Genomic DNA, 14,534 nt, shown 5'->3' on the forward strand with positions numbered 1-14,534 from the left:
AGAAGAGGTAAAGATGCATGTACCCACAGTCTTCCCTCATGTGTTACTGTATATATAACATTTACTGTACTATATAATGCAGGTCAAATTGGAATATCATCCAAACCAGCCTATTAGTACCACTTAATGGGCTTTGAATTGTTGAAATACACAGTCCAAAATATTCTTGTAGTAGAAGATGGAGGGCAAACTTGACTTGCCATTATTAATTCCCTTTTGTCGACTTTGAAAAATATTGATGGGCAGTGTTGACACCTCTGTAAGTTGTCAAAATATGATCAGCCCTGCCAGAGCATTAGTAACGTATTCTGGATCCTCTAAACATCCATCTTAAGAAAAGCATCAACATGTCACCAGTATGGCAACTCCTGGCCATACCAATCCTTTTGACATATTGGTCCATTCTTCACTGATTGCTAAAATAGTAGACAGCTGGTGGATTTATGCTGATGTTGCAAGTGTTTGAAAACGTGAAGCTGACTGTATTCTTTCTGAGATAATCAGCCAGGGGGCATGTCTTGCTTAGAGTATTTCCGGGAAGCTCATGAAGTGCTGCTCTGCTGGTGCAATAAGACAAATGCCAAAAGCAGAACACAAACCTTAGCCTTTAGTGTCCTTTCACACTGAAAATTACATAGGATAAGCCCCATAACAGCCTGTCTAGCTCCCACCCCAAGCCATCACTGTGAGTCTTTAAATCATGTGAAGTCTTTAAATCAAGAATGGATGTCCTTTTTGAAAATAAGAAATGTCGTTGTTCACCCAGAAATTATGGCTTGGTGCAAGAATGATTAAGTGTAATGCACAGGCTAGCGTTTTGCATGAATCCCACCTTAATGATGCTAAAATGGTCCGGTGTAACAAACAGATATTTTGGGCCCAATCCTAATCAACTTTCTGGCACCAATGCAGGAGCAATGCAGCCGTGAGGTAAGGGAACAAACATTCCTTGAGGAGGCCTCTGTGACAGCCTTCCCACCTCTGGATGCAGCGTAGGCCCAGTGGCATGACTGCATCAGTGCTGGAGAGGTGTTCACGTTGAGCCTAGTAACCCTGCAGTACTAAATAGACTCAAAAGTCGTCAGATGAGCTCTTCAAAGAATGGACAAAGCATGATCGTGGTTAAAAATGCAAGTTTGGATGTCCCCATCACCACCACTCCATCAGATGGATGCAGACAGAACTATAACACTTTCCTTCTATGAGTCAGAGAACCAATGTGGGCAGGAGAAAGGGCAGAACTTTAAAAAAAAAACAGAGCTGCAATTAAATGTAAAAACAACTAGTGAAAAAATGCCCTCCTTTTTTCCAGTTACTGATCAAATGGTTATTGCTTGAAATTAATCAAAATATTTTACCTGGACCCTGATCATAAATAAACTAAAGAAAAAAAATTAAAAAACACAGTTGGCAGACATGAATCTGGAACTACCAGAAAGAGCCTGTGCAGTTAATTCCCTCTTCCTGAATACATGGTTGGCAACCTTCAGTCTCGAAAGACTATGGTATAAGCATACAGCACCCAGTATTCCCAGGCGGTCTCCCATCCAAGTACTAACCAGGCCTGAGCCTGCTTAGCTTCCAAGATCAGACGAGATTGGGCATGTGCAGGCTCAGAGGTCCAATACATTCATTCATTAAAAAAATTTCTATGCTGCTTTTCTCCAAATGGCACTCAAGGCAGCTAGCAACATTTTAAAAAAAATACATCAGTTTCCAAAATCTATGCAGCGGCCTTTCACAAAGAGTCTCACACAGAGAAAAACGTGCAAAACAATTTTTTAAAAGCAGCAGCATAAAGAGGAGAAAAACAAGACATGAAACAGCAGCTAAAACAGCAGCGAAACCAGAAACCCAAATGTGAAGAATTCAACCCACCCAACTAAAGCTGGATAAAAGCCCCTCTTGCCACAGCCACTACCTGGAAATCCTGCAGTAGTTGTGGGCCCATGAAGACTCCCAACCTGTGCATCTGTTCCTGCTGAGGAAGTGCACCCCATTCGGAACAGGTTGATAGTTTAGCACCTGCATCGTGGATTTCTGAACCAGGAGGATTATCTCTTTCGTCTGGTTTTCATTTCAGCTTATTAACTCACCATCTTGAGGCAGTACTCCAGAACTTTAACAGCCTCCTCAGTGTCTGGTGCAAAGGAGATATAAAGCTAGGTGTAATCAGCAAGTTGGTGACACCCAATACGAAATCCCTGGATGACCTCTTCCCAGTGGTGTCATTAGGGTTCGTGTCACCCGGTGCGGGAGGCCAGCATGTCACCCCCCCTGCAGTGGGCGGGGCAACACTCCAGGTGGTGGGTGTGGTGATCTACCATCTCCCCGTCCCCACTGGTTTTTTGGCTGTACCTTTTGATAGAATAAAGATATGTCATTGCAGTTTGTTTCATCGCATTCTGCATGAAATTATACATTGACTGATATATAACATGATAGTATTATTTTTGCAAACTGTGGTTTTAGTGATTTTGGTTACTAGTGGTGTCACCTCCCCCCCAGGTGTCAATTTACTAACACCCTATTGGAGCAGTTCTCAAACTTTTAGCACTGGGACCCACTTTTTAGAATGACAATCTGTCCAGGACCCATCATAAAGCAAATTAAAATAAATAATTATAAATAAATTAAAGTAAAATCAATAAATAAGGGAAAGCCAGCCCTGTTCCACCAAGTGAATTTTCTCTGTAGCCTGCTTTCAATAACACCCCCCCCCAAAAGCATCAGTAAGATTTTTCACCCCTACCCTGTACCCAGTTCAATTTAAGTTCTTATATTTCAAGCATATCACTATCAGAACCCACCTGGTTTTACAAGTCCAATCCTATGCCTGTCTACTCAGAAGTAAGTCTCATTATAGTTAGTGAGGCTTACTCCCAGGAAAGTGTGGATAGGATTGCAGCCTAAAACAGAAAAAAAATTCACCTTACCCTGTTAAGCCTGTTTCATTTTTTTATGGGGAGGGGCTGCCTTCTGGAGCATTTATTGAGCTCCAGTTGCATCAAATCAGGACCATTCTGGTGGCCTCACGTTTCCCCTTGCCTGACCTGCCCAGGAGCCAAGGCATGTTTGCTTACTCACGAGTAAACACGACCATGTGGCTTAGCTCCGCTTTCCATAGGGCTCAATACATTCGCCAGCTTGGAGGGAGGAACCTCCTTCTCGGGTGTTTTTGGGGGGCTACATTCATTGGATCAGGACCATTCTGGTGTTGTTAGATTCATCTCAGCCTGCCCTTTCAGATGGATGAAGGCACATTCACCTACTCACGAGTAAACGCATGATATGGCTTGGTTTCACTTTCCTTTGTGCTCCATGCATTTTTTGTTTTCTGGGTTTTTGCCAATAACTTTTGACAGAAATGAGATATTTCACTCCCGTTTTTTGCAATGCATTCAGCTCGAATTTCCACATCCAACGGTATATAACATGATAGTATTACTCCTAACCACCGCAATTTTAGCGAGTCACCCTCCCAGTGCACGTCACACACACCCCCTTGCAAGTCACCGGGTGCAGTCCGCATCCCCCACACCCCCCTAGTGCTGCCACTGCCTCTTCCAGTAGTTTCATGTAGATGTTAACTAGCATGGCGGACCATATAGATCCATCTGGCACACCACAAGTCAATAGCCAGGGTGTCAAACAGATGTTCTCCAGCACCATCTTCTGGGACCTGTCAGCCAAGAAGAAGTAGGACCACTGCAAAACAGTGCCCCCAAATCCCAACTCAGCCAACCATTCAGGAAGAACACCATGATTGTGCTGGAGTAGGCGCAACTCCGTTGGCATAGCACACAGGGGCAGGATGATGTTCATTCACCTGAAGGCACCTCCCAGTCCCTCTCTCTCTTGTTCCTGCTGGAGATTTGTCCTTTCGTCTTATTTCCCTTCCTTTTTGCTAAGCATGCTCTCTTCTCCTCTGACCAGCGACCTAAGAAGATGCAGTGACCAGGGTTCTGCTGCCCATCGGCCATCTTCAGCATACCTCATGCAGAGAGAGGCAGCATCCAGGACTTCTTATCTGTTACAGCCACCTCTGCTCTTAATCAGATACTGAAAATATACATCCACAGAATGAGTAATCTTTCTTTTTCAACTTCAACCAGCCTCTGTGTCATGTGTCTTTTACTCATAACAGCCTAGATGAGAGAGGTTCCCTGATCATTAATGAAAGGGGGGGGGTCCACAGTCTATTTTACTCTGCTCCCCCCAATAATCCAACAGGTTGATAGTGTCAAAAGCCACTGAGAGGTCTGGCAGGACCAAAAGGAACACATTCCGTCTGTGTAGACCATCCATTGATAAGGCCAAAGTCAAAGCTTCAGGTCTCCTACCTGTCTGTCTCCTACCTATCAGGTCTCCTACCTATCAGTCTGAAGCCAGACTGATTTTTTAAATCTTCCTGAGATTTGCATGTTATTTTATCTTCTGCTCTAGATAATAATAATAAGTAAGAAAGTTAAGGGCCTGATCCAAACTGGGCCTTGGGCTGGCACATGTCCCTTAGCGAGGAGGAGGCATTTAGGGGCGGGGAGGGCGGGCAGTGGGTGTTGCCAGGGGTGGGAAGTGGGAGGCAGGGCCAGAATCTCGCGGTTGTGCCAGATCCTAACCCCATTCCTGGGCAGCCCGGGGCAATCCTGGACTGCTTGGATTTGCACTACTGCTTGAGGTGGTGCAGATCCAAGTAGTCCCATTGGGGCTGCTGCGGCTTTATCCCGGGTAAGGGGAATCAATTCCCCTTGCCCAGGGCTGAGCCGCTTGCAGCCCCAATCCTGCCTTGGATGCAACGCAGACCCGCCGGCCTGCCTGCTCCAGGGCAGGTTTGGATTGCGCCTTAGAAACTCAGTAGTTATTCATGTTGGAGCATGTCACTTGCAAGGCACAGAGAAGGAGGGCGATGATGAGCTATGAAGGATGTCCTGTGCCTCCTAATGTACTGTCCCATTGCCTGCATGTGAAGACAGGGAAAAACAGGGTATTCTTGAGCCCTCTTGGGACCTTCCACACCTACAGGATAACTAGCTTATGATAGGTATTTTTTTGGTTCTTTATTCATGTACAGATCTCTTTAAGCCGCAAAGAAAGTGCAGGCCATGTTGAAAGTAAGTTCCAAAAGAGGTTGTGCACACAGGTCCTTAAAGAGCTTTGCGATAACTGCAGTTTAATTAACGAGGAGCTCCATGAGCATGATGAGAGCAGACCTTTCCTAACCTGAGCGTTTATGAAATTACTTTGACCAAAATCACCTGCCAACAGTCAAGTACTGTTTATCCTTCACCCTGCCACTCTGCCCACAAAGATCAAGCAAGGTTTTGACTTGGAATCTTTTTCGACAATCCATGCTGTAACAGACATAAATCACAAGGGGCCAATCACTCCCCAAATACGTCTGCTCCAGCACTATTAGTTAAAAAGTCGTAGAAGAAGAAAAGCAGTTCCTTACCTTCCAGGTTGCCAAGTCAAGCACACCACAGAATCCAAGCATATTCAATCTTCACAGAAGCATTACTCGTCCCTTAACTATGACCTACTCTCTCTACCTTGGCAAACATGTATCAGGGCTGTACCACTTCAGAGACTGCGGGTGAAGGCTGAGGTGACTGAAGGCTCCTCTATTCAAAAATCCCTTCCAATTAGACATCAAGGAAATGCAAGAATGGCATCAGAGGTTGATTAGGTTGGACACTGGCGAAGGGCCCATGTCCATCAGATCACCCATCTAGCCTATCAGTACTCGTAGCAATGCCCCATCAGGGAGTGAGCAAGAATGCCATGGGAATATCAGTTCACGACTTGTCTCAGGGCCCCCAGCAACCTGGTACTAGTGCTGGGCAGAAGGGTTCTAGCATAGCCTTCTCCCTGACATGGTAGTGCAGGGAACTGTGTGGAGGAGCATTCAGTCACATGCAATCTATAGTGATACAATCCAGATACATAAGAACATAAGAACAGCCCCACTGGATCAGGCCATAGGCCCATCTAGTCCAGCTTCCTGTATCTCACAGCGGCCAACCAATTCCCCCAGGGAGCACACCAGATAACAAGAGACCTCATCCTGGTGCCCTCCCCTACATCTGGCATTCTGACTTAACCCATTTCTAAAATCAAGAGGTTGCGCATACACATCATGGCTTGTACCCCATAATGGATTTTTCCTCCAGAAACTTGTCCAATCCCCTTTTAAAGGCGTCTAGGCTAGACGCCAGCACCACATCCTGTGGCAAGGGGTTTCACAGACCGACCACACGCTGAGTAAAGAAATATTTTCTTTTGTCTGTTCTAACCCGCCCAACACTCAATTTTAGTGGATGTCCCCTGGTTCTGGTATTATGTGAGAGTGTAAAGAGCATCTCCCTATCCACTCTGTCCATTCCCTGCATAATTTTGTATGTCTCAATCATGTCCCCCCTCAAGCGCCTCTTTTCTAGGCTGAAGAGGCCCAAACGCCGTAGCCTTTCCTCATAAGGAAGGTGCCCCAGCCCCGTAATCATCTTAGTCGCTCTGTTTTGCACCTTTTCCATTTCCACTATGTCTTTTTTGAGATGTGGCGACCAGAACTGGACACAATACTCCAGGTGTGGCCTTACCATAGATTTGTACAACGGCATTATAATACTAGCCGTTTTGTTCTCAATACCCTTCCTAATGATCCCAAGCATAGAATTGGCCTTCTTCACTGCTGCCGCACATTGGGTCGACACTTTCATCGACCTGTCCACCACCACCCCAAGATCTCTCTCCTGATCTGTCACAGACAGCTCAGAACCCATCAGCCTATATCTAAAGTTTTGATTTTTTGCCCCAATGTGCATGACTTTACACTTACTGACATTGAAGCGCATCTGCCATTTTGCTGCCCATTCTGCCAGTCTGGAGAGATCCTTCTGGAGCTCCTCACAATCACTTCTGGTCTTCACCACTCGGAAAAGTTTGGTGTCGTCTGCAAACCTAGCCACTTCACTGCTCAACCCTGTCTCCAGGTCATTTATGAAGAGGTTGAAAAGCACCGGTCCCAGGACAGATCCTTGGGGCACACCGCTTTTCACCTCTCTCCATTGTGAAAATTGCCCATTGACACCCACTCTCTGCTTCCTGGCCTCCAACCAGTTCTCAATCCACGAGAGGACCTGTCCTCTAATTCCCTGATTGTGGAGTTTTTTCAGTAGCCTTTGGTGAGGGACCGTGTCAAACGCCTTCTGAAAGTCCAGATATATAATGTCCACGGGTTCTCCCGCATTCACATACCTGTTGACCTTTTCAAAGAATTCTATAAGGTTGGTGAGGCAAGACTTACCCTTACAGAAGCCATGCTGACTCTCCCTCAGCAAGGCCTGTTCGTCTATGTGTTTTGAGATCCTATCTTTGATGAGGCATTCCACCATCTTACCCGGTATGGATGTTAGGCTGACCGGCCTATAGTTTCCCAGGTCCCCCCTCTTTCCCTTTTTAAAAATAGGCGTGACATTTGCTATCCTCCAATCTTCTGGCACTATGGCCGTTTTGAGGGACAAGTTGCATACCTTAGTCAAAAGATCAGCAACTTCATTCTTCAATTCCTTAATAACCCTTGGGTGGATGCCATCAGGGCCCGGTGACTTATTGATCTTTAATTTATCAATGAAGTCTGAAACATTTTCTCTTTTAACCTCTATCTGACTTAACTCCTCGGTCAGGAGGGGCCGTTCGGGCAGCGGTATCTGCCCGAGGTCTTCTGCCGTGAAGACAGATGCAAAGAACTCATTTAATTTCTCTGCCATCTCTAAGTCTCCTTTTATCTCCCCTTTCCCTCCCTCACCACCCAGAGGGCCAACTGCTTCTCTGGCGGGTTTCCTGCTTCTAACATATTTGAAGAAGCTTTTATTATTCCCCTTAATGTTGCTGGCCATGCGTTCCTCATAGTCTCTCTTGGCCTCCCATATCACCTTCTTACATTTCTTTTGCCACAGTTTATGTTCCTTTTTATTCTCCTCATTAGGGCAAGACTTCCATTTACGGAAGGAAGCTTCCTTGCCCTTCACAGCCTCTCTAACTTGGCTGGTTAGCCATGCGGGCACCCTCCTGGATTTAGTGGAACCCTTCTTTCTTTGCGGTATACACCTCTGCTGGGCCTCTATTACTGTTGTTTTAAGCAACCTCCATGCACTCTGGAGAGATTGGACTCTTTTTACCCTCCCTTTCAACCTCCTTCTAACCAGCATCCTCATTTGAGGGAAGTCCGCCCGTCGGAAGTCAAGGGTTTTTGTTAGAGATTTGCCTGGTATTCTTCCCCCAACGTGCACGTCAAAACGGATCGCAGCATGATCACTGTTCCCCAATGGCTCAGTAACGTTTACATCTCTAACCAGGTCCTGCGTACCGCACAATATTAAATCCAGAGTCACCTGTCCTCTGGTGGGCTCCGTGACTAGCTGATCTAAGCCACAGTCATTTAGCACGTCAAGAAATCCGGTTTCCTTATCGTGACCAGAACACAAATTGACCCAGTCAATATGAGGATAATTGAAGTCCCCCATGATTACAACCCTGTCCCTCCTTGTCACCTCCCTGATCTGTTTCCTCATTTCAAGGTCCCCATCAGATTTCTGGTCTGGAGGACGATAGCATGCCCCCAGTATTACATCGCTGCACAAGCCTGGTAATTTAACCCACAGAGATTCTACGGTGGAGTCGGACCCACCTTCAATCTCTACTTTGCTGGATTCTATCCCTTCCTTAACATAAAGGGCCATCCCACCTCCAACACGCCCCTGCCTGTCCCTCCTGTAGAGTTTATAGCCCGGGATTGCGGTATCCCACTGATTCTCCGCATTCCACCAGGTTTCCGTTATGCCCACTATGTCAATATTTTCCCTTGTCACCAGACATTCCAGTTCTCCCACCTTTGCTCGTAGACTTCGGGCATTCGCATAAAAGCATTTATACACGGAATGCCCCAGGATGGGCTGCTTATTCGCTCCTTTGTCCCCGCATCCTCTCATTGTGCCAAACCGTCTATCACATCCCATCACCCTACCTTTCCCAATTTCTTCTCCTACCCTGCCTTTGTCTTGTTGTTCTCTAACCTCCCCATCCTCATCCCATAGGGATGAGGAGTCCCGAACCGGATGTCCCTCGGCTCCTGTCGGCCTTCCCCCAGGGATCAGTTTAAAAGCTGCTCTGCCACCTTTTTAATGTTATGCGCCAGCAGTCTGGTTCCATTCTGGTTCAAATGGAGCCCGTCCCTCTTGTACAGGCCCCGCTTGTCCCAAAACGTTCCCCAGTGCCTAACAAATCTAAACCCCTCCTCCCTACACCACCGTCTCATCCACGCATTGAGACCCCTGATCTCCGCCTGCCTAGCTGGCCCTGCGAGTGGAACAGGTAGCACTTCAGAGAACGCTACCTTTGAGGTCCTGGCTTTCAGCTTCCTGCCTAAAAGCCTAAATTTGGCCTCCAGGACCTCCCAGCCACACTTGCCCACGTCGTTGGTGCCGACATGCACCACAGCCGCTACCTCTCCCCCAGCACTGTCTACTAGCCTGTCTAGACGAGAAGTGATGTCCGCAACCTTCGCACCAGGCAGGCAAGTCACCATGCGGTCCTCACATCCGTCGCAAACCCCCCTCTCTATGTTTCTAATAATCGAATCCCCCACTACAAGAAGCCCCGGACCCCACTTCCGCCGAGGAGTATCCCGAGTGCGCTCGGATACGGGCCCATCCCCTGGAGAAGGGGTCCCCCCTAGGGGATTGTTTCCCTCCTCTCCAGGATGACGTCCTCCAGTCCCGAGACTTCCCACCCGGGCAGCCGAGGAGCTGCACGCCTGAGGTTGGGACGAAGCCTGATCGTCCCCGGAAGTCTCCCCACGGTCCTCCTCTGGCTGCCTGTGCTTCTCCAGGTCGGCCACCAAGGCTTCAAGGGAGCGGACGCGTTCCCTGAGACCCTGGAGCTCCTTGCACCGAGGACACACCCATGACTTATGCCCCAGAGGCATATAATCATATATGTGGCACTCGATGCAGAACACTGGATAGCCCCCACCCTGCTGCTGGCTGCCTGACTGCATAGCTTTTTTGTTGTTGTTGTTTTATTTAGGGGTCCTTTTAAAAACCGTACACTGGATAGCAGCCCTTTTCTCAAGGGAAGAGGAAGGGCAGTGTATGGGGCCCTGGCCTCCTCGCCCTGCTGTTGAACTCGCCCAGATGCTAAACTCTCGTGCCTTACCTGGCACTTAGTTCCCGAGGCACTGGGTTCCCAGAGGCCACACGCGTCTGCAGAGAGCCTCACGCGATGGCCCGCCTAGCTTTATACTCCTGGCTGGCTCCTCCTCCCTCCTTCCTTCCTGATTGAAAGGGGGCTGGCCTTCCCAGGTGCGTTTACAAAAGCTCAGGAAGGCAAACGGCTGCTGATGGGCGTGACCTACTCTGCAGGCTCCTGAATGGACTGCTTGGATTAGCCTAATGGGGCTCTTAATGGGTTGGGAATTGGCCCTTCCTAGGTTCTTTCCCTCCTAGTTCTGTTCTCTTAGGCTGGATTGTTTTTGTAACCTCAAGCTAGTTTTTATTTGGGTTTGTTTAATTATTTATTGCTCTCTAGATCCTGTGTCCCAATTTACTGACCTGTTTAGGTTATGTTCTAACTTAGATTAAGTTTAACCTGGGTTAAGTATAGGTTTAATTTAAACAAGTAGAAAAACCTGCTTTCCACTTTATCCTCCTCCCTTCCTTCGATTAGGTGCTACCTTAGGTGCAGCTAACTTTCAACTTTGATTTAAATGCCTGACCCTTGGGCTCTTACTCCCGAGTAGGACTCTGCTCTTACTCACGAGTAGGACTCTGCTCCTGCTCAGAGTAGACCTATGTACCTCCCTTAGGTGCTAACTTTCAATTTTGATTTAAGGTTGATTTAAAGGTAAGGTTAAGGTTAGAAGACAGGGAGTTAGAAAGACAAAGCGTTAGAATGAGTACACTTACCTCCTCCTCCTGCTCCTCCTCCTCTCCTTCTCCAAAACTCAGAGGTCTCCTTGCCTTCTCCTCGCCCAGATGCTAAACTCTCGTGCCTTACCTGGCACTTAGTTCCCGAGGCACTTGGTTCCCAGAGGCCACACGCGTCTGCCTCTGTTTTTCACCTCCAGTTTTTCACCTCCATCAGAACAGTATCTGTTATCACATGGACACATGCAATAAAATCTCAAGAGCATTTCCTTATGCAGACATGCTATAGTTCTGGGTGGAATGTTCTAAAAGCCCCCAATATTTGTTCAATACCATTCAATACAAGAATGGAATGAACATTGCATTTAGGCCACAACAAAGCAGATCTCTCTCTCTCTCTCTCTCTCTCTCTCTCTCTCTCTCTGATTAAGCTCTGATTCTCACTTTTATGCTTTAGCCCTGACAGAAAATTTCATTTGTTGCAAAGCATTCATTTCAATCCCACTTAATAAGGTGGCTGCTACATGCGATTTTATTTACGGAAGTTTACTGCTTGAGGTAATGAGGGGTGAAATAAAAATCTATTGACTGTAGCTCATGAACAATATGAGTGCAGCCATTTTTATTGTCTGCTTTACTACAGATGAAAAACTCATTGATTATCACTTTATTGTTTATCGTTAGCGTTTATACTTAAGGTGCCTGGATCCACGCACCGAACTACTATAAATAATGAAGAAGCTCTTGTGCACCCAGAATATAACTTGGTCCATAATGTTTTGTGAATGTAGTAAAATGTGATTGAGGTTATGAAAAAGAGGAAGGGGACCCTCCCATATATTTAAGATAGTTATTACACTAGGACAGTTGCAAATTAAGCAATCACTCCATTGCTTAATTTATGGGGCTTAAAAAACAATCCTTCTCTTATCATTCTCAATGAAAGGTTTACACATTACTGGGGGTAAGCCCCAGTGGACATAATAAGACTTACTACTGAGTAGACATGCATAGGACCACGCTCTTACTGTTTTGTAATTTAAAAAAAAACCTGTGGCACTGTGACTGCTGTGGTGCCATTAGGGCACACACACACCCCACTCTCACCCTACCCCCACAACCACTTACAGGGTTCCCAATGCCCTTGAAGGAGTTTGGGAACCATTGCTGTAAGCCATTCAGGAAATTTGGCTTGTAAAGATACAGAAATCTTCCCTTCCAGTCACTTTGGCCATGATAGAGCGCAATCCTAAATTGTGCTTAAGCTGGCGCAGATTCCTTACACTGGCTTCAGGGTGTGGCAAATATGTCATAAAGCATGTTTGCGCCACTGCGGGAGCTGAGAAGGCCGGCGCAAGGACACACGTCAGCCTCCCTGCGCTGCAGCAAGCCTCAGCAAAGGTAGTTTGTTCTTGCAGCATGCGACTGGCATGGAGGCTTGGGGAGGACAAGGGAGGGCATTGCAGGGGAGTTCTGGGGCAGGAGGAGGGTGGTGATGAGCAGACTGGTGGGCAAGGCAGGCCCGGGAGGGAGGTGGGACCAGCCTCCGGCACTTAAATGGTTGGCAACCTTCAGTCTCGAAAGACTATGGTATAAGCCTACAGCACCCAGTATTCCCAAGCGGTCTCCCATCCAAGTACTAACCAGGCCTGACTCTGCTTAGCTTCCAAGATCAGACAAGATTGGGAATGTGCAGAACAAATTCTAACCCACCCTTCTGAACAGCCCAGCCTAACACCAGGCTGCTCGGATCTGTGTCAGAGGTTTAGCTGGGCCCATTGTGGTGGCTGGGGCAGTGCCTGGGGTAAGGGGGAAAATATCCACTTATTCTGAGTTGCACCACAGCCGTTTCCAACAGTGCAGTCCAGGCAGGCTGCCTGTCACAGCGCAGGTTAGAATTGGGCTGTTCAGCCCGATACGCCATCTTGGAGTGTGCAAGAACTTGCATGATCCAAGATGATAGTACCCTGGAAATCTGGGAAGAATAGGCTACTGTGAAAGAAGGGTGCCATGACCATGGTAAGTTTGGTAACCACTGCCTTGTAGGTCTCATATGCTGAACTATCACAGAGGAATGAATGGGACTTAAAAATATTAATTTGATTATATCGTGTCCTATTTGTACAGAGAGGCACCTATAGATGTTGCATTTTTAGACTTGCAACTGGATTTTAATTTATCGCTAACAACACAATTTTGTTATGCCATGGTTGGCAACCTTCAGTCTCGAAAGACTATGGTAGAAGCCTACAGCACCAGGTATTCCCAGGCGGTCTCCCATCCAAGTACTAACCAGGCCTGACTCTGCTTAGCTTCCAAGATCAGACGAGATCAGGCATAGTTCAAAAAGAATTGTTCAGTCCCAGGCATGAAGTTGGGAAAGGCCAATTCAAATGAATAGTCAACTCCTTTTCCCTCCCTCTTTCAAAGGTCATATAATAGGAACCACAGACATTTAACCAATCATTTTGAATGGTAAATTCAACGGCCTTCATATCTGTCACAAACAAGTCTATCTTCATTAGTTCCCTGTTTTAAAGAGAAATTCAAGGCTCAAAAAGTCTAACAGCCCAATCCTGTTGCGCTGCCCTGCCGGTGGAGTGCATCTGTGCTGGCTGCTGTAGAGTAGCCGTAAAGCATGCTCTGGCACTACCTGCTGCTGAAGCTCCAGCAGGAAGGTCTGAGAATTCCTGCTCACATCATCAGAGTGCTGACTGCTGACTGGAGCAGGTAAGTCTGAGCAGGAGGTGGGAGGGGGGTGGGAGAGGGTAGAATGAGGGCAGAGAGAGGGTGAAACAGGGTAGGTAGAGGGAAAAATGGGGGGCAGGGAGGCTGCAGGAGGATATGTATCCAATGGTGATGATGTGTGCCAGATCCTGTCCCCTTCAGCAGCAACCTCCCTGCCTCCTTTCCCTCCTCAGACTTGCACATAAGAACATAAGGACATAAGAACAGCCCCACTGGATCAGGCCATAGGCCCATCTAGTCCAGTTTCCTGTATCTCACAGCGGCCCACCAAATGCCCCAGGGAGCACACCAGATAACAAGAGACCTCATCCTGGTGCCCTCCCCTGCATCTGGCATGCTGACATAACCCATTTCTAAAATCAGGAGGTTGCGCATACACATCATGGCTTGTACCCCGTAATGAATTTTTCCTCCAGAAACTTGTCCACTCCCCTTTTAAAGGCGTCCAGGCCAGATGCCGTCATCACATCCTGTGGCAAGGAGTTCCACAGACCAACCACACGCTGAGTAAAGAGCTAAAGAGCTGGTGCAAGTCTGAAGAGACCCATTGTGAGACAGGAAGCTTATGGAAGGGAAAGGGGATTTATAGCCTTTTGCTCTCTCCCTCCACCCCCCATTGGATACAGTGCACATCTTTTCAGCACGGCTGCACTAGCAGGGTAGAAGGATAGGATTGGGCCATAAATCTCAAATCAATATATTGATCCGATCACAAAAAACCAATGAAACTCCTAGTCGTCGACTAAAGCGTTTGACATGCATTAGCACATTAAGCATTTAAAATTTGAAGATATTCCATTTTTAATAGGCACAACTTGTTTCCAAGTGGCTAAAGGATGTCATAACCAGCCAGTGCATCATTGC

At 47.1% G+C, this 14,534-nt stretch overlaps 1 pseudogene; it reads right to left on the reverse strand.

The window, feature by feature from the left end:
- Positions 1-1,510: 1,510 nt before the first annotated feature.
- LOC136643513 (5S ribosomal RNA) lies at positions 1,511-1,628 on the reverse strand (annotated as a pseudogene).
- Between the last annotated feature and the right edge of the window lie 12,906 nt (positions 1,629-14,534).

This window comes from Tiliqua scincoides, chromosome 2 (genome assembly GCF_035046505.1).
Source record: "Tiliqua scincoides isolate rTilSci1 chromosome 2, rTilSci1.hap2, whole genome shotgun sequence".
NCBI classification, from domain to species: Eukaryota; Metazoa; Chordata; class Lepidosauria; order Squamata; family Scincidae; genus Tiliqua; species Tiliqua scincoides.